This window comes from Plectropomus leopardus, chromosome 9, assembly GCF_008729295.1.
Source record: "Plectropomus leopardus isolate mb chromosome 9, YSFRI_Pleo_2.0, whole genome shotgun sequence".
NCBI classification, from domain to species: domain Eukaryota; kingdom Metazoa; phylum Chordata; class Actinopteri; order Perciformes; family Serranidae; genus Plectropomus; species Plectropomus leopardus.
In genome coordinates this window covers 11,513,006-11,534,373 of record NC_056471.1, presented here as the reverse complement: position 1 = coordinate 11,534,373, position 21,368 = coordinate 11,513,006, and the positions used below count along the sequence as shown (strand labels likewise).

General features: G+C 42.0%; 1 protein-coding gene across 3 annotated transcripts in view; it reads right to left on the bottom strand.

Moving 5' to 3' along the window:
• Positions 1–21,368, bottom strand: part of bnip1a (BCL2 interacting protein 1a) — a 48,100-nt gene that overhangs the window by 12,864 nt on the left and 13,868 nt on the right. The window contains exon 7 of one of the 3 annotated variants that reach the window (XM_042493617.1): positions 17,368–17,395. The exons of the other annotated variants lie outside the window; for them this stretch is intronic. The gene's annotated coding sequence lies outside the window, so the exon portion shown is untranslated. Of the gene's footprint in view, positions 1–17,367; positions 17,396–21,368 lie in introns of those variants that run through there. 3 annotated transcript variants of the gene reach the window in all.

Genomic DNA, 21,368 nt, shown 5'->3' with positions numbered 1-21,368 from the left:
TATTATATTAAGTCACTCTTCCACCTAATATTAATTGAAACCACACCACTAAGCACCACTTGCCACACAAAGAATTTCTTTCCACCTGAAGCACATAAACACATTTCCTAGCTACAGAAAAGTGTAATTATGCCCAACATGCACAGTAGGAACAAACGTTTTCCCCCAGATTTGTCAAAATCCTGCTACATCAAAAAGCAACCACTTGGAGGAGAGTAGCTGATTACTGCCAGAGCTAGACAGAGAAACGGTAAACTGGAAGTTTACATAGTATTGCTTTGTAGATTAAAAAACACTATACCAATGCTCTTCTCTGTGAATGGTGAATTATGTCCAACTAACACATTCTCATCCCAAGCTGTCACATATCACTGCTCTATCTCTGGACATCTATAAAGTACGCTCTAGGTATCCTCCTCCATCTGCTGTTGACGTTCTGGGATGCTGCATCCAACTCTGGGATGTCAACAAAAGCAAATGGTTAGGATTAGGCAACAAAGGCATGGATGGTTAGGTTCAGGCAGCGGAAGCATGTGTTGTAAGAAAAAAAAATCATCAGAATATGTCTCCACATTCACACGGGAAGCGAACACCTGGGTGAAACAGGTTTTTTGACCCATCCACCATCCCTCCCACCTGCACGGTGGGCACCCTCGCACTCCTTACGTCTTTACCAGCGGAGTTTCAACCTGACGCCATTGAGTGGCATATCATACAGCCGTGACAGGTTCCGTACGGCTGTGTTATCAGCTGACGCCACCACCTGGCGGAATATCATACCATCACAAAAGGTGGCTCTTGGCATCAGTACATCTTACACCAAAATCACTGAAGAAGCGGCAATATTTGACAACTTTGGAATGAGAACAGAATGGTACAACCTGCAAAAACTCAACTCTCAAATAGTGAATAATCGCATTGCCCAAAATGTTAAACTGCCTCTTTAATGTTTACTTTTTCACTGTTACTAAAGCCATAGTTACAACATATGAACTCTTTATAAAGTACATCTAAGTAGAAAGAGTTTGTGTGTATCTGTTTGTTTACCAGCCCGAATCTCCAAATGGGCCCACACATCAGTCAGCAAATCACCCATAAACAACCCAAAACAGACAGGAGCCAAATTAAAACCTTATTTGGGTCTTAAATCATTACACCTGTGTGACTGGATTGGACCTCTCGGGGCATTGTGTGTGTGAGTGTGTTTGAAGGGTTGCGTGCTGCCAACACTTTAGTTCTTCCTATGTCTGGCCAAGCACAACACTGGCATGGTAGCAAAATGGCCATAGTGAGCGCCTGGCAGAGGCATCCCAGAAGAGGACGCCAAGCTGAGGCAGCAAGAATCAAGTCTATGCAAAAAAAACAAAAAACAAACATCACACCCTCACCTCTGTCCTACAGTCCATGCTGCAACAACACAAGCAAATGAACATCTCAGTCTAGTAGGCATGAACACACCAGTACATTTATCAAGGTACCTGAAGCAGCTGCTGATATGAAATGACAGCAGATTCAGGTTTATGCTATCCAATGTAGTCTAATCTTTCAAGAGAAATGTTTAAATGTGGTGATAGGAGCATCTGCTAAAGGAAGCTAAATGTAAATTAGGAGAGGCAGAGGTCCCAGACTGCTGGCTTTGGCTTCTTGCTGAGCTCTGGCACCGATGTCAAATCAAATCACAGACATTTAGCATTATTCAAATTGAGGCATCGAAATCCTTCCTGTATGTTATAATGACATTTGTGCATTTCTTCTGGCTGCACCATAACTATTTAACTGTTTTCTGGGAAAAAGAAGAGCTGATAGATATTATTTGTCAAATCCAGTTTTTCCACCATTCATCACGGGGGCAGGGGTAATTGTGGAGGGGTACAGCCTATGGAACATTCCTCTGCAGGGGGAATGATGGGGGTGGATAGAGTCAGTATCTCTCCTGTGCCGGACAGAGCCTTTCTAACTGTCCTCCATTAAAGCATGTGTTCTGATGAGTGATTCAGTGTGTCTATATTGGGCAGGAACTCGAAACAGTGACATGAAAACGCAGTTGGCAGCAGCTTCACAAATCCCACATCAGGCCCAAGGAAACCATAATCACCACTTTCGTTTTTCAGCCTTGTTTATTTCAGAGGCTGGGGTTACAATTAAGACCATTTGCCTTGCAATTACTGTGTTAAAAATAATAAAACAATTTCGGCCTACCTAAAATACCTGCATTTTGTGTAATGATTCAGGGCGTGCAAATTGAAATTGCAATGTTTGGACATTGTCAGGGAGCTGTGCGAAGCTGCCAGAGTGATAGAGCTATGTTTATCTGGATGTTTGTCTACTTCTGGATTGCTAGCACTTTGTCAGAATGCAGCCAAACCCTGGTCACAATTTCTGCCTGACCTTCACCGGATAATTTTAGCTGTGTGGATGTATAATGTCATGATTTACTGCAAGGATTAGTTTTTCAACAGCCACAACGTAACTGAGGAACGTCTCCCGAGGGCCAGTAAGTAAATTCCCCTGTCAGTAACCCACCCCCGCTCACAGCGCCCCCCTCCCATCCACCCACATGCTCCCCACCACACCACTTAGCCTAATTTTCCCAATAAAGTCACACAGCTCAGCCAATATCTGCCCTCAGGCCAGCGGCTAGGCAGGGACGTACATAACACTGTGAGGGGCAGGTCCTTTCAAATGAATACCCCCCCCTACACACACCTCTCCACTGCACAGTCCCCATTCCTCATCGTTGAGGCCCCACAAACAGGAACTGCAGGTCTTGTGACACTGGCCCAAAAAGACTTATTTTTACCATACACAATCATTGCGAGAAAAGGAGAAGATCAGTGTCTGCATTTTTAAAAAATCTAGTTTGCATATAATTCATGAGCAAGGAAATGCATTCAATATGTATAGACCTTAAAGCAGCATTAAAGGAGCTGTTCACAACAATACAAGCATATCTGTAGCCCCTTTCACACTGCCTATTTAAGGCAATAATGTGGTGCTGTTATTCTGCCTCTTGGTTCTCTATAATGCCTCATCAAAAAAACCCCGCTAACAACGACTAACATCTGACTTTTTATTGCAATGGGTATGCATACAATCAGCATTCACAACCGGGTCAAATTACTCTGCAGTAGTCAAGGATATTTATCACCTCCAGCTCTTATCAGCACAAATGGGAAAACAACTGATTGCGCTGATTTCAGCTGCTTGAGTGGTGAGATGCAAGGACAAGCCACCACTAATTACTGTCCCTCTCCTCCTAAGTAGCAATAAAACGCTGATCCAAATACATCTGCACCGATTTTGAAAGAGAGACTGAATAAGTGAAAGATATATAAAGGGAAGCAACTACTAGACACAGACACCTGTCCATGCTGCTTTCTATTGTTGGCCTTTTCTCTGGCCTGTGTGTGACGACATCGCACAGACTACCAAGTACACAGCTTTGGGATTTACCCGTGTTTGAAAAAAAAGTGCATGCACTAGTTTTGGTGGAAAAAGGGGTATAAAAGATACAATTGTGGAATTTTCTCGCCTTTAGGTCAGCAGTAGAGGTAGTAAGAGCGCTGATTCGGCGTCTTTGTAAAAGGGACAGCTGCCAGAGAGGGACAGCTGTGACATTTTGACAATGCACTTCATGTGTAGCACACTGCCGGGAAATTTAAAAAGCAGCTAGCAGCAGTTTCACAGCTAACTCAAAGAGGAAGAACAGCAGCTGTAAATGTCTACAATTTGAGGAGATAATGAAGTCCAGGAACTCCTTGTTATTCTTAAGAGAGGGCTGCCCAACACGTATGTTACATGTCACACTAGAGGCTACCGCTGTTGTGTTACACATCATGCCCATCGCGTCTTTTTGCTTCCCAAATACTGGCATGCTACCAAAGGTCACAGACTGCAGCGTCATTATGCAAGCATTTTTTGGTTCTGCATTTTAAAAAAAACGCTGCTGAAAAGATAGGTTTGTGATTCAGAGTCTGAAACGGGACTGCCTGCACATAGTTGTCAACATGGAGATGGCTGATTGGGCAGCCAGCAACTAACAGTGCTATATGCACAAGCAGTGCTAACAATGGCAACAGTGCTGACAGAGCTAACAATGTTAATGGGGGAAAGGAACCAGAGCATGGGCGCTACACAACTATAATGATGTTGTCCCACCTCCTTGGATTGGGACCGCCTAATCAGCGGCAACGGATGAGCACAGTGGTGATAAGCTGGTCAGTGGTATACGCACACAGGGTCTCACATGCACTATAACATGCACGCATGCCCTGCCCAGATACCACAACAAAGAACAGAGAAGCTAAAACTACAGCACACACAGTGGGAGTGTGGGGTCACTCTCTGCGCAGGATGCCATAAGTCCAATATACCTGTACATAGATAGCATAGAAAACACTTATTTGCTGCTATATTAATGGTTTAGAAATCACACACAGCTCTGTAAAATGTTCTTTTTTTTTTGGACAATGGAGGGTAACACAACACACTGTAAATATAACCTGATATCCCCTTACAAAGTTGTTATGGTGAACATGTTAGCAAAATATATAATATATATAAAATAATATATAATATTACACACAGGGCAATGTCCCCATTCATTTGAAGCCATGATTCTGGACACCTGACCAACAGGAGTTTAATTTTCACTCTCCTTTCAGCTCTGTCTTTGGTCTGCTCACTCCTGAGGGAAATATGTGGCTTTTAACCTGCTATATGCTCCACCGTATTCACCCCTGCTGGATAGGTTATAGATTATAGGTTTATTAGAGCGTTTTCACAAAATCTATCAGCCTCCTTAGTCAAAAAATATGGCTTGATGAGAGCGTTGAGACTGAGGTAACAAACAGAAAAGTTGCATGCCATAAAACCAAAACAACAAGCAGAAAAACACTAAAACCTGCAGAGTTGGGTGATATTTGTCTGTGGGTTCTTCACTCCAAGCCAACCATGATTGCTGAGTAAATAATGATAAGTTTTATTATCTTCATTTGGGCACAGAGAAGCTTATCATGTTATTTATACAAACCATTACAACCTTTGTTACTTAACTTTATTTCCATGCTTTCCTAGAGTTGCAGCATTTTTACCTCCCTACAACCCCTTAATGTTAACATCTACCCAAACCCGTTCACCCTTTCCCACACAACTTTCCATCCCTAAAGCCCTCTGTTATCTGTTTAAGGCCTAAATCCATCCACTCTTGTAACACCCCTAAGACGTTTGGCACTGGTGAGCGCCACAGCCTCTGTGTGCGAGAGTGGCACGGATATGGATGTCCGTGTTGCATGTTTTTGATCCAATCATTGTGGAATCTTGTTCAGACTGTGACACATGTGCTGTTAAGATGAGAAATGGTGAGCCCATAAAAGTTGTGCGTCACGTCCCACGCAATACAAGCCGTATAGGCACGAGGTCTGGCTGTGCCGTGCGGGGGAGAGCTTGCAGTGCACGGAAAGCTCATGTCTCACACCACGCTCTGTGCTGCAGGCCCACATGCACTAATTAGACCTGATATACAGCCTGATGTGTGCTGATTGAAAGCAGGCTCATCTAACTCAGGACAGGGTCCTGTTGCACTGCTGTGGAACGCCGGAGGGTGTCATTTTGTTTCCAGGCGCTTGTCTAAGGTCAGTTTCATAGTCTCCAGACAAATTTCTTTGGTAGTGATTTAGAGAGGGTAAACTGAAGCGGATCTATGGGTATTATGCACCCAACTTATTGATGGTGTAGAAGGATGTGGTGGTTTGTGCTCTCGCAGGACTCTGCAGCTCACAACCAGCTGTCCATGTGGCGACAGCTTCAGCTTCACACAGAAATGAGTGGCATGCACCAGGCAGCACAGACCGCGGCACCATGCCAACCATGCCAGGCACTCACTCGGTGCCTCTTGCAGCATACACCCTGAGTTGGATGTGCTGGGCTATAGTGTCTTGCTTGAGGAATGATAACAGAGAAACACTAAGCCTTCAGCGCTTGTTTTCTGTCTGTGTCTCTTTCGTGGATTTGTCACAGAGTTTTTATCTAACCTGAACGACAAGTACATGCATGAGCAGTCTGATTTTTCCAGCCTTCACTCTTCACTATCCTCTTTGCCTCCCTCTCATTAAATGTATCAGTGCAGAGGCATTGAGATGGCAGGACAATTACCTAAAGAGCTGTTTTCGCTGAAACTGCAATCAAACATCTGGAAGCCCCAGACATCCATAATCTTTTCAACAAAGCTCTACTATTTCTATTGAGACAGTTTCTCAGCTCCAGTATGTTATACAAGGTTGGATGCAAAGCTTTTTATTCACTATAGCAGGACTGCCCAAAGGATCTGAAAGCAGAGCGCTCTCTTTCACTTCAATTATATATAAAAAAAGAAAATGCTGGGGCAGTTTAGCAGCTCCAACCAATAGCATGTAGAGAACAGCCATCCTTGTGATTTTACAGCTGGTTTGCAATTGCAGAGTAATTATAGATTAAGAAAACATGACTTGTGTCAATGCAATAATGGCAGGCCATTGACAAATACGCCTTTAGCAGCCCAACACCTGGTGAAAGACCAATTGTTAGGTTAAACAGCATGCCAGCTTGAAAAGAACACACCCGGGTACACTGGGTTCATTTTTCCCAACATTTGTCTTTGTAATGAACTGAAATTTGTCTTTGGGATGAAGACCTGCCATTTGTATGAAGCTTAAACAAATTGCGTTCCAATAACTTTCTCACTGAACCAGAGGCGATTTGAATTTCCTTCAACTCACACATTATTAGTCAAAATATCACATTTCTATTTATTCTGTAAGGACTTTATGTACAATCACAGAGTGCCCAGCAGAGTTGTTGACTTGGCTGATGGTGGTCACTACTTAATAACAGAGTACACCAGCTGTGGTTTATTTAATTGCTAATCACGCACAGTGCCAGCACTGGCACAATAGATTCCCAAGAACACAAGTAGTAATTCTGTTTGACCGCTGAACAGGTGGGACAGCCAGTCATCCTGACAAATGTAATAGTCTATACCAATTCCCTGACAACATGACACTCAGAAACAGGATGGTAACTAATTTTTACCATCAATCAGCTTTTATATAAAACACACATGTTTACATGCTCGGTTAAGTCGAGCTATGTTTATAGCTCCATGAGGCCATTTAATTGGACTACTGTCCCTATCCCAGTATACAAGCACCAGGGGAGAATCAATTTATTGGCTGAGGTATGTCCAACTCCACCACGGTAGGTGGTGATATGCCTCCTCTCAGCTAATTGCTATTGGACTGTCTTTCGACTAAACTATTACGACATATACCAAACAAGTTAGCAAGCGGCAAACGAGTTGCATGTTGAACAATGACAACATAAATAACTTTTCAGCACTGTACATTTCATATGTACTTTATGCTTTTCTGGTACCTTCTTGTTTTGTTTTCTTCCCTTCTTTTGTTTTTTCTGGCTTTCTTTTGTGGATGTAAGCTTTTGGACTTCCAGGTCAAAGCCTGACATGGCAACTAGGAGCATGAGCAGAACGCCAGACCAATTCAGGTCCAGTTGAAGCATATACATAAAAGAGTAAGTCGACCCCCAACGGCATTATCTAGGTGTGTTAGTCCAACCTCGAGAAATTCGACCATCATGTTTACATGGATTTTAAAAGTTGTTTTAAAGTTTTAACTGGGCAAACACAACAATTCAGCTTTTTTTTTTAACATCATGTAAAAGCACTGACTGAATTCCAATGTGCATTAACAAAACCAAAAGGTAGCAGCTAAGGTCTCCCCTACGTTGGCTTACTAACATACAGCTAACTATGTAATCTTGATCCCAGTCTTCATGAAGTTGCCGCAGGGCGGGGGGGGGGGCTTATTTGCTGGAAACCATTGTTGTGTCATTCATGAACATTTCATTCAAAAGAATGTTTTTGTTTGGGTGAACAAACTGAATTGAATCATTTTCTGAAATGATCCGTTCATTTCTCAGTTCAGTTGAGCTCTCAGTAAGGGACTCAGAGCTTAACTGATTTGTTCACTGAACCCACTACACAGTGAGTTATAGACAGTCACTGAATCACTCAAATCCACCCCTCTCCCTCTTCCTTCCCCTCCCTCTCATGTCTAGAAGTCTCAAAGTAGGAAGTAGTACTAAATATTTTATTTAATAATAGGAAAGGACTAAAGCTTTCAATTCGTACACAGTATCTTTGTCTGACTAAATTGTAAGTTCGCATTTTCAGTCCACTTGTTAGTGAGCTTAACTGAACAATTTGGTGAAGAAATTTTTTTTAACAAATCTTTTAAATGAACAGATTCTATTGACTTCATATGCTAAAAAGAACTAATTTTCCAATCACTACTGCGATCACTACCAGAAAACCATAGACATGATCCAGAGTATATAGCTCTCCCCACTTTCACTGCCACTTTAAAAGATCAAGCTGCAACAAAGTCACTGTTAGAGATTATTACCAAACTTAATATGACCAAAAATATACAATTGACTTGCACTTACCAAGTTTGAACAAAAAATAGATAAAAACGACAGAAGACTGGAAATTGCTTTCCCCCATAAGATAAAACACAACTCATGTATGATACTACCAAAATTTACATGTAAACAAGTAGGCAGTGTCTGCATATTTGATCAAAGCTCCAAACGCCTACATAGAAGTAACAAACCCACAGAAGGTAGCTAATAAACTAACCTGCTAGATTACCACCAAGTCAAAAATGGTTTGATCCTGGACGGGCCTCCAGTTGGTAACAACTCAGCTTGAGGCTGGACAAAGACGAAATCTGAGTTATAACTCTGAAGAGAAGTTTATATTACATACCTAAAAGGGAAATCAAATTAGAATAGTCTTGGCAATAGCTGACCTAATTACCTATGGCTAACCTCTCTGCACAGACATATATGAAACATAAAAATGTAGCATTAACAAAAAGCTGGACAGGCGTGGGATATCTGGCTTTACTTTGGAGCTGAATGTGCCGCATACAGTGCGGCGTAATAACACGCTGCTGCAGCTGCAGCTCAGAACCACTCTTTGCTTCGTCAAAGCTGGATTCACAGATTCACTGCAAGGATATTTGATTGTATTGGCTTATTCCAAAGGGTAATCAGACCTCCCAATGGCTCCACCACCACCTCAGCCATAAAAATAACTAGACATGAGAGAAGGCCACATCATGCTCCATCCTGCCAGAGTTTGGCTGAAACGTGGACATACTCCAGTGGAGCCATAATCTGCTGTGAGGTGAGCTCATTGGGGAGAGCCTTAAGACCTCCCTGCTCAAACATGAAAGCTACCTGTGCTTCGTGGAGGTTTGATCTTGCATTTAAATAAATTCTAATATTTTCCTCCTTTAACATGACCTTCCATGGAGGTTTAAGAGGTCAATCACTAAATTTCAGCTGTAGATTATTCTGTGCTCAGCAAAGATGTTATACATCCAGCTCTACACATTCAACAGAATGTGTAATATAAACTGTTCACACTGCGAGTTGTATATACTATATGTTACCACGAGTGGAAGAATGTAAACGCTGACATAAGGCTTGTACATGTGTCAAATAGTGGCGAATGTGCAGCTGTGTATGTAGGTACATGAATGTGTCTGTGTGTACATGCCACACAGTTATGTACCCCTAGAAAGCACGACATGAAAGCATATACCCACTTTTAATGACACTTAAACACCTTAAACTAAAAATGCACAACACTTACAAAGTCTGGAGCAAACTTTTGGTTGGCAGATTAGGTTACTATCAGACAGAGCCATTTCCACTGTGCATTGCATTGTGGGACAACAGTGTACAGTAGTACTGTCTAAGACCACACTCATGCATTTAGTGGTTTCAGTTGCATTTATCGTGTAAGCCCTCATGCAGTCATACAGAAAGACAGAATATAGAATACAACTGGGACACATCCCAGCCCCACCACAAATTACGTTTTCATCTCATTATCTCTGCTCGTCAAAATTAAACGTTTTCTCTCTCTCTTAGATTTCTTACGAGACGGCGGATGTACAAGCCAACTTAGAGACACAAGTCTGGTGTCAGAATGTGCTGATTCAGCTATTCCTCAACATACTGTGTTGAAAAAGAGCAGGCTCTGTTTCTGACAGAGGATAAATGCAGGAAAAATGCATGATGGGGGTACGTTGGTTTGTCCTGTGATTTCGCTACCAGTTGGAACTCCTCAAAGAGGCACTGATTCGCTTATACAAGTCATTTCAGTAACGTCAGCTGAGGCCAACGGTAATGATGAGTTGCAGTATGCCAACCACATGGTGGACGCTGCCTCCTCAGACCTCAGACTGTCTGCACAGAGATACACCTTGCTGTTTGAGTGGTTGGGAATACTGGAGTGTGCCAAAAAGCATTCAGCCATTTTTATCCTTTAATCAAACTGACTGTCTTTTCTCTCTGCACATGCAAATGTACCACACCCCCGCAACACATATGTTAAAAGATGTATATGGACACGTGGGACGATGTCACTTTACCCCACAGGTGACACAGTTAACAAACTTATTGATTCTTTTTATTTTATTATACTTTTCGTTCTTTCTCTCCTTTCAACTCCCTTCTTCCCGTCTCTCTCCTCCTCCCCCTCCATCCCTTTTCTGTCTCCCACTTAAAGCTGCTTCTCCTCTCTGTTGACAGCTTTGCTCGGCTGAAAAAAAGAAGCAGAATTACTGAGTAAAAGGGAAAAAGAGAGCAAATAACAGCTCTTAGAATGTTTGGATTGTGAAACCAGAACATTAGTACAAACCATAATGGCTGGCCCAGAGAGCCCAGCGCCTCTCCAGAACTTCACTCTCACAGGCAATGATGTAACGCCAGCCATTTCATATGAAGCATTCGCTTGTTGCACTCCTCAAAGTCTATTTATACCTTCTTCGTCTACTCAAAATAAAGCAGCCTATGTTAGGCTGATGCCCTTTAAATAGCCTGTTTGTTTAAGCTGAGGGAATTAGAATACAACTTTATGGTGCTGATCGCTTACTATGATTCTGGAAAACTCTGAATTGTTTAATGTCTGCAAAGTAGAAAAAGATGTGAGTGATTTATCACAAAAATGATGAAAAAAGTAGGCCTTGGGTGTTAGTGATGATGTCCTGCTCTCAGATATCCATAAATGACTGAATTCATGGACATGAAATACAAGTGAGTCACTCAACTGGCAGGTACAACCTGCTGCGCCGTCCAGGATAGATACTTTTACTACTACAAAGCAATGTGTGTGTGTCTGTGTGGCACGTGTGTTTGTGGTGCCAACCAGGCCTCAGTGTATACTACGCAGCAGAATAAACAAGTCTGTCTGTGTTCGCAGTCTGTAATTAAAGCCGTATAAAAGTGCACACGCATGCAGTAACAGCACACGTCATGGCCCTCAGCGGCTCTGTTTCCCTCAGCCCCTCAGCATGGGCTTGACAACAGCTGACCTAAACCACCTATGGCTAACTTCTTCCCACAGATGTATATGAAACATAAAAATGTATCATTAAAAAAAACTGCACAAGCGCGGGCTGTTCAGCTTTACCTCTATGGAGCTGAACGTGCCGTATACAGTAGATGCTGTGAGACACACAACACACCGTTGCAGCTCACAACTGCCCTTTGCTTCATCAAAGATGGATTCACAGATTCACTGCAAGCAGATTCAATTGTATTGGCTTATTCCAAAAGGGTAATCAGACTGCGGTGGAGCCATAACTTGATGGTAGGTGAGATTATAGGGGGGTCAGCCTCAAGACCTCCCTGCTCAAACATGACAGCTACCTGTGCTGCGTGGAGGTTTGATCTTGGTTATATGGGTTCTAATACATCACATTTTCCCTCCTTGACATGACATTCAGTTGGGATTTAAGGGTCAATCACTACATTTCAGCTGTAGATTATTCTGTGCTCAGCAAAGCTGCTGTACATCCAGCTCCATACATTCAACAGAATGTGTAATATAAACTGTCTACGCTGCAAGTTGTATATACTATATGTTACCACGAGTGGAAGAATGTAAATGCTGACATAAGGCTTGTGTGTGTGCCAAACAGTGGTGAGTGTGCAGCTGTGCATGTAGGCACATGAACATGGGTTTGTGTGTGTCAGTGTGTACATGCATGTGAGCATGACAGATTATAGTTTCTGACCAGATTTTGCCCTCTGGTGGTGCAATTTAGACAGCACTGTCTTTACATCACCCCTTTACCAGTGAAAAGCATCACTTGACAAGTTGAAAGAATCACTTCGGATTTTTACTGTTTAGATTAGGAAATGTGCTCCAAATTAAGACTTTGCGCAAATCTTAAGAAGATTCTGCAAAAATAACTGCTCAGACAGACATCTGCTGCAGCCAAGCATTAAATGGAGGGTTGCTGAGAAGCCAAAGTGAATGAATAGCTCTACACTTAGTTATGTGTGTGTGTGTGTGTGTGTGTGTGTGTGTGTGTGAGTACCCATGCATAAATGTATGTCCGTGCGTGTGCGTCAGTCACCAAACAGATCCCATTGGAGCCAGTGATGGTCCCACGCATTTCCCATGCTCACTCACACCAAGCAGTGAGTTCCACCACACTCTCTCACTCTTCTCTCTCACTCATTTTCACCCTGTCATGTCCTCTTCCCCTCTCCTTTTCATTCTCTCGCTCCTGTTGTCACCGCTGCCATCATCATCCCACTTTGTTTTCAGCTGATTTTCAGCCTGACCTCATCTCTGGAGGAGGATAATTACCAAATGGGGACACTGTGTTTTAACAGTGATTTCGAGGTCAACGACTCGCTCACGTTTTGCAGGTCCTTTTTTGTTCTCAGCTGTGAAACTTAATGTTCCCGTAGCAGCCCCCTTTTGTTTTTGTACCCCCGTGCATACATCAGTCCATAGTGAGATTGCTTTAGGAGTAATCACTGTAATCTCTCACTGTCTGAGGAGTTGGCAGGGCACCCTCTGTGCACTGCGTCTTGGAACATTGTGTCCATGCAGTGCTAGATGTTAAAGAGTGGTGATTGCGGAGAATGTGGCATGGTTTCGCAGAATGCCAGCCTATTAAGTTCAGCCATGCCAAAGCTATATTTGTGCTCCAAATGCTCTGCTGAATCGCAAAGTAGAATGTACTGTACATTATTTTTCACATGAAAACACAAGAAAATGGCTTCCGTTTGCAAAGAGAAAGAACTAAAAAGCATATATTATTGCCCTTATTATCATCTGTGTTGTTGTGTCCACCTAGAGCGGCGGCTGCTAAGTGGCCACATGCAGGTTTCATTAGTGTGACCTGGTTAGGGGACAGTGTTGGAGCAGGTGGTCAGCGCTACATAGGGCAGAGAGATGGAGGACCCTGAGCGAGTAAAGCGCAGAGCTAACAGGAGCTGCGCTGGTATTCCACTCACCTTGAGCATGTAAAACACTATCCCTGTGGAAGCAGCATGAGGCGTGGGGGAAGGGGTCGAACTGTTTTTCCCTGCCTGGACATAGATCACATAACTGGGCCAGCATGGGACTGAGCCTCAGCTGTGGAGGTAAACCACTAGAAAACACTGAATGGTGAATAAAATCAGAAAAAAAACTCTGATTTTACATCACAGGAAATTAACAAGGAGAATCTGCTAAATCATGATGACCCTTAGTGCCGTTTTAATTAAATTAGACCCATGCATGAATCCACACCCATCACTACCCTATTCATTCCCCAGTTACACCCATCACTGCCCCTGAGTGTCAGTTTGAAGGAGCAGCATTCAAGGAATGTAACTCATGTCGTACGTGCCTCGAGGTTGCCACAGAAATTAAGCACATAGGTGTAAAGAAATGCCAGTCAGCCTCTCCATGGCTCCTTCAGTCCGGCTCCTGGCAGAGCGCTGGCGAGGCCCGGGGCCCAGGAATGCTGTGCCCATCTGTCAACACGGAGCTGCCTTCCCTGGCAGATGCCACAGAGAGGATTTTTGTAACCTGGCCCTGGGTGGATTTCATAACCTGGCCTGGCAGTATAGCAGAGAGGAAGATTATGTGCTCACATAAGATGGAGCTGCATACGTGCATGTGCCCTACGAACAGTGGTGGACAAAGTACACAACTCTCTTACTTGAGTCAAAGTAGAGATGCTCCTGGTCAAATATTACTCCAATACAAGTGGAAGTTGCAGAATCAAAGTATTACTTGAATTAAATTACTGGAGTACTTACGTTTAGAAATGCGTAAGTATTCAAAGTACTGTTTTTTCCCCCCAAAATCTTTGATGCATTATTTTGTACTGTCACAATACATTTCAGAATCCAATGTTTCTTAAAAAAACCCACTGAATGCACTTACTTGCTTGTAGAAAGTATGGGATGAAAAGCTTGTTAATTATGCCACAAAGGTAGGGATGCACAAAAATACTGGCACGTCATCAGTATCAGCAGCTATTGGCTTTAAAATGAAATATGAAAATTGGCCAACGTGCTGATTTCTGTGAATATTGCAAACAATATTTTGTTGGGTTTTTTTGACAAAATGAATATGTCAAAAACATCAACCCTAAATTGAAGCATTTTTCTTATTTTGCATAATGAATGCATATTACATACACTGACAAGCATTGTATTTCATGTCTCCATCTACTGGTGGGCTATCACGATAAGGTTATGCATAATATGATGTTAATTCCACTACAGAGACTTGGTGATAACTTAAACTAGGTGGGTGAAAAAGTCAGTTATTGGTCAAATGATTAGTTGTATATCCAATATGGTGCACCCCTATGCAAAGCAAATAGAGATGCCCTTAGAAATAAAAATTGGCATGCTTTCTCCTGTTGGATGGCGAATTCTTGTAGGACGTGATGAAGTGTGTGCACGGTAAAAAGACTAAACATTTAAAACAATACAAATCGCTCTTCATCTCAAAAACTTCAAACATGGACTTGAGGTATAGCCATGGGTGATCCAGTGGGGAATGTTCATCTCAGTCTGCTGCCATAGCCCTCACTTACATCACACAACCAAATGCAATCGCCTGCTAATGACCTCTCCTTTTCTAGCTGTCTCTACTGATGAATTGCCCAGTCTGAGTAGCACATGCACGAGGCAGAGGCACAAGAACACCATTTTGACAAACAAACATGCAGAACTGCATGTTCACAGTTGATGAACTTTTGCAGTTTAGAAAAGAAAAAAAAATATCTTGCTGACTTAAAAGCAAATGTAACAAGAAAGAAGAGCCTTCAAAGAAATGTAGTGGAGATAAAAGTACAATATTTGTTTTTCAAATGTAGTGGAGTCAAAGTAATAAGTTTCCAAAGAAAAATAATACTCAAGTAAAGTACAATTAACAACTGTACTTAAGCACAGTACTTAATAGGGATGCACGATAATAGCGGCACATCATCAGTATTAGCAGATATTGGCTTTATTATCAAATATCAAAATCGGCCAACATTTTGTTTTCTGACGATATCACAAACTATTTTTTTTTTAATTGACAAAGGTTCAAGGTATCACAAAGTGATTTTTTTTTTCAAAATGAATACATGGAAAACATCAACCTGAATTATTTTTCTTATTTTACACAATGAATATTATATACAATGAAAGGCACTGTATTTCATGTCTCCATCTGCTGGTGGGACATCACAATAAGAGTAATTCCACTACAGAAGAGACTTGATGATTGGGTATGATTGGATAAATCAATATTGGTTATCAGCCAAATGAGTTGTTATATATTGCATAGCAGCAAAAAATCAAATATGCTGCATCCCTAGCACTTAAGTGAATGTACTTCGTCACTGTCCACCAGTGCCTACAAACCTTTTTCTCGACACAGAAGGTTGACAAAGAAGTTTGTTTCTGCAGTTTTTTGAGCTACCTTCGAACAAATATCTCCCATCTCCTTTGCTCATCTCTCTGTCCTGCCCTCTCCTCCTTCACCTTCTCCTCCCCCTCTCATATCTCTTCCCACCACTCCTGCTCTGCTCCCGTGGCGCTGATATTTATAATGAATGGTGTTCTCTATGTGGGGCCTGAATGTGTGTGGTGGAGCCAAGGGAGCACCACCTGAGTGATGATTCTGTCTGCCCAGGTCTCTCTCTCTCTCTCTCTCTCTCTCTCTCTCTCTCTCTCTCACACACACACACACACACACACACACGCACACACACGCCTGACCTGCTGGGAACACAGGGTCTTGCTGTATCAGGCCTCTGTGGCAGGGGCAATTAGAAAGGTCCAGACGGAGCACAAGCTCTCTTCTCATACTGTCCCCATTAGAGAGGGAGAGACAGGCAGTGAGGAAAGACAGGAAGAGGACACACATTAGTCTCTCACTCTCACACACAAACACAGTGGACGTACAGTAACCTTACGCAGCCCTGTGCCTACTAAGGTGACTTGGTGGCTTGGTTCTGTTAAAATTAGCCCTTTTCTAAATTGCTTAGTTGTGTTTTAACCTGCTCAACAGACCTCATAGTGAGTGCCTGGGACGTGGGTCAAGCCGTCATGTTGGTGGTCCATGAACTCTGCCGTCAAATACTGAGAATAATGGGCTGGAGTTGGATGAAGCAGTGTCCAGACACAATCTCTGTGCCAAGATGACGACACAATGACCGATGCTCTTAACGCTGCAGAAGTCGCCATGCAATTAGAGGTGACGAAAATGGATTCAGAGTCACTGAATGATGTGTTTATGTGTGAGTGTACCACCAGAGTTTTTGCACAGGAAGCGTGACGCCAATGACTCGGTAGCCTCCAGGGCGATATATGTACGTCACAGCTGACAGTGTGTGCTTATGTGTTTGTGTCAGGACCTGATATGTGGGCACACTCCTTGACCAGAGACGTGCACAGAGACCAGTGCTCTTTCCACGCCACCTTTTGTCTCCACATGAATTATCCATCAGGGCCAAGTGTGGTAATCAAGCTGCTCCGGCAAGCCTTATTACAATGTTGGTCATTTAGCCTATTAGCAATGCTCTTACCTCATTTCTTGGTCAACTCCAATTGCATGGAAAATAGAGCAGTCAGCATGTTAAATGGGCTCAGGGAAGGCTGGGCAAGTTAAGGGCCATAAAGCGACGGCAGCTGATACAGCACATGCAGACTCGTGGAGAGACGCTGCAAACCTCAGGGCACATAGTTGGTCCTGGGTCACTGGAGAACTCTAGTACGATGAGCTCATGCTCATGAAAACCAATATTTAAAGAGGGGACAAAGAAGGGCGCAGAGCTATACTGTATATTTACAAATAGGCTGAGCATTAGGGAAATTACATAGCTCCTAATACAGCAGACGAGTATAATTTAGAGTTGGAAACGTTCACATGAACACATCAGATAAACACACTTATAGGAAACAAGCCAGTTGGTCTTACCTGCTGTGAATGCAGAAGTAGCATTGCAGGACTTTTCTATCTCCAATCTGCAACCTGAATATGGCGTAATGATGAGATACAATATTCAGTGATAATTATTCCATCCAAAAAGACATGATGAGTTTGAGGTATGATTGTGGGAAAGTAAGTAAACTACTGTGTGATGCTGCCCTCCTCTGGTGAATCTATGTACTAACACAACAAAAACCATCTGCATATAGCAGATCCCACTGAAGTTGACCAGAAAAGTGGAGAGTATACCAGAGGTCTACAGGAGGAGCAAGAATTTCTAGTTACTCTCCAGCACTGCAACAGTCATAATTGTACAATAGTATATAGAAATATAGTGCAATGTAACAGCAAGCTATTGAGGGGAGTTATGAAATTTTACGATATAATTTTAACAATGGATTGATGTATAACATCTTCAGTGGCTCTTGAGGGAGGTTTCTAATGTCTGAGAAAATAATTTAGATCATGTCATTCGGATAATCTCGGGCTGGTTTGAGATTTCAGTCTCATTAAGAAGGATAAACTGTAGAGATTTCAAATCAGCAGGAATCTGTGTGGACAAATAGTCCAAAAATTAAAGATTTTTAAAAAAAAAAAAAAAAAATGTACAGCTGCAAAGAATTTAGGGATTTCACTGTCTACAATCCATAATATAATCAAAAGATTCAGAGAATCCAGAGGAATCTCGATACATAAGGGGAAAGGTGCCAACATTGAATGTCTATGACCTTTGACCTCTCAGGCTGCACTGCATGAACTGCGTCCAGAGGATGTACAGAGGGTATCATGGGCTTAGGAACACTTTGGATACCACCATCAGTAAACACAGTTCATCACTCCATCTACTAATGCAAGTTAAGACTATCATGCAGAGCAAAAGCCAAATATCAACAACATCCAGAAACACCACAGACTTCTCTGGGCCTGAGCTCATCTGAGATGACATGTGGAGTTTGCTGTGGTTTGACGAGTTTATGCTTCAAATTATTTTTGGAAATCATGGATGTTGTATAGGTAAAGAGGAAAATGACCATCCAGGCTATTACCAGTGCAAAGTTCGAAAGCCAACATCTGTGATGGTGTGGGGGTGTGTTAGTGCCCATTGCATCATGGGTAACTTGCACATCTGTGAAGGCACAATGAATGCTGAAAGGTACATACAGGTTTGGAGCATCATATGCTGCCATGCAGACCTCCGGTCATTGCTTATTCCGACAAGATGATACCAAACCACATCCTGTTACAAGAGCGAGGCTTTAGAATGAAAGAGTGCGGGCACTATGCTGGTCTGCCTGCAGTCCAGACCTGACTACCCTTGAAAATGTGTGGAGAATTATCAAGGACAAAATATGATGACAAAGAACCCAGACTTTTGAGCAACTAAATCATGTATCAAGCAGAAATGGGAACCATTTCACTTTCAGAAATTCAACAGTTAGTGTCCTCAGTTCCAAAAGGCTTACTGTGTTGTTAAAAGAAAAGGTCATGTTACACAGAGGCAAATATGCCCCTGTCCCAATTTATTTGCAAGTTGTTGCAGGCATCAAATTCAGAATAAGTGTATATTTACTTACATTTTTTTTTTTTAATTATCCGTTTGAACATTAAGTATTTTGTCTTTGTACTGTATTCAACCGAATATCAGTGTAAAATAATTTGAAAATCATTGCATTCTGTTTTTGTTAACTTTTTCCATAGCATCCTAACTTGGTTGGAATTGGGTTTGTACCAAAACAGCCCTGTCATATTTAGGTGGCCCGTGTCACATGACTGTGGTGGCAGTTGCTCTGAAAAATCATGGCCTGATTAAGAAGATTAGAAATTCTTTACGAAAGTGCAAATGAGCCCATGTTGGGGTTTTTTGGTGTTTTAATTTATTTTATTTATATTTATACTTAGTACTCTGCTGTGCTTCAAACTAGATGCATGCTGACTGGCATAAATGGTAGATAATACACTGATTATAGAAAACTAGGCTATCTCATACAACAGAACTTCAAAGATGGCCAAACTGTCCCTTTAAGGATGTTAAGGAAATGTAGTATCCATCAAACAAAGGACTACAACAAGGATACTCAAACTGCTTTGCTTGGGGGCCACTACTGCAAAATGCCAGGAAACCAGGAGCCATGTTTCTAAGATTTGATTAAATTTTTAGGGGTTAAGGATGTTTCTCGGATTTTAGGATGTTTCTAAGATTTTATGACATTTCAAGTATTTTATGACATTTCTAGGATTTTAGTACATTTCTAGGATTTAGGACATTTCTAGGATTTCAGGACATTAGGGTCTCAGCTTGGCCCTCTGTCAGGGGTGCTGGGGATCCTCCACTGGCACTTATTTTGATAAACAAGCTCTATTTTGATGCTGTTTTATACACTATTGCACCTTATGTGTACTAAAAGTACAAAAAAAAAATTCCCACAGTGATTCAGCCGGCATCTCATAAGGGCTAAACTGAGTATCACCGGACTACATTTTAGTACATCTCAGCCTCTGCTGCTCCAGTTTTGAGTACAGTACTAAATCACCGAAGTGCCCCTTTAAAATCTTGTTTTCATACTGACTTTGCACATGTCAACAGGACACAACCTGTCCCTTAAAATCCATTCATCAGCTCATAAGCTACAATACAGCAGTATCCCACTGCTGACCTCAAACATCAGCTGTAGACAAAACTAAAGCAGCCACAGAGTAAAAACCATCCTCTTATGCCCCCCAGGGGCCCTAACATCACCTTGAACTCAGCAGCGGACTGTGTGAAGCTTTGCCAAGCCTATGAACATGACCTGGGGAGTGTGAGTCAGGGCTTGGGAGGTGGGTGGGAGGAGGCAGAGGATGGAGCATAGATGAAGGGGATGCTGCTCCCTCCATCACAGACAAGACAAATGATGCACAGACAGATGGCACTTGACATTGCTGCCATAGTCAGTTAGTTTCCAGTTACAACAGCCTGATGCCAGATCAGCGCTTGCTCACGCTATAAGTGATAAAACAGGCTGACCTCCGAATGATCTTTGCCACAAAAAGCCTTCAACTATGATCTTTCTTGTTGTAAAAATCCACATTGTCATCATAAATGAACATACTAAACCGAGTTTGAGTATGTTCTTGGAATGGCCACCAGGTGGTGGTGTAACTCAAAAGGGAGTGATGGACAGGACACACAAAGTTTAACTCATCAGCCAGCACACCACATCAGTCGTGTTTAAATCAGTTCGTGATATCTTCACCGTTACTGATATGATCAGAAACATCCAGCGTGCAGCAGAGGTGGAGACACAGCGTGAGAATGCAGTTGCCAAAGGCCCGACCTTGGACTGAAAGCAGTATCAACCATGCATTTATACATGAGGGAATAAGGAGGTATACTGGGAAATAGAATATCTAATGAACACTTGAAAAGAAAGATGGAAAAACAGGTGGTCATATGGATTTACAGCATATCAGGCTACAAAGCTGCTGGGTCACACAAGGGCTGCGATATCTGATGTTGAAGGGTTTGCATAATTTGATGGTTTTAAATTCAGGTCCAGTCAGTATTGATGTTAAGTTGACTTGTAATTAGTATTATAGTAAGATAGGCCACGCTGAAGCTGGTTGAATGCCAGTGATGGGTTGTATGCATTATTGCTAACACTTTTTTATTGTTTCATTTTTTCTTGACAAAAATGAATGATAGTTGCTGTGCAGGAGAAAAAAAATCTGACTGATATCTTTAGAATTATATTTTTTTTCTGTCATTTACCAGATTCTTAATTGAGACATATCTTTGTCACATCAGTAAATTCATTTATAAAAAATGATCAATCCAATCATATCATTCAAATATAAATTAAAAATTATTTCAGCATATAGAGCTCATATTTTCTTTTTTGTGACTGCTTACATGTCAACAGTCACTCAAGCATAGAGACATTTCAGTCTGCACTATAAATGCAAAAACTTGATTAATGTTAAATTAATACATTTTGTATTGTTGGACCTTTTATTGCTGAATTAGTTGAGACAACTG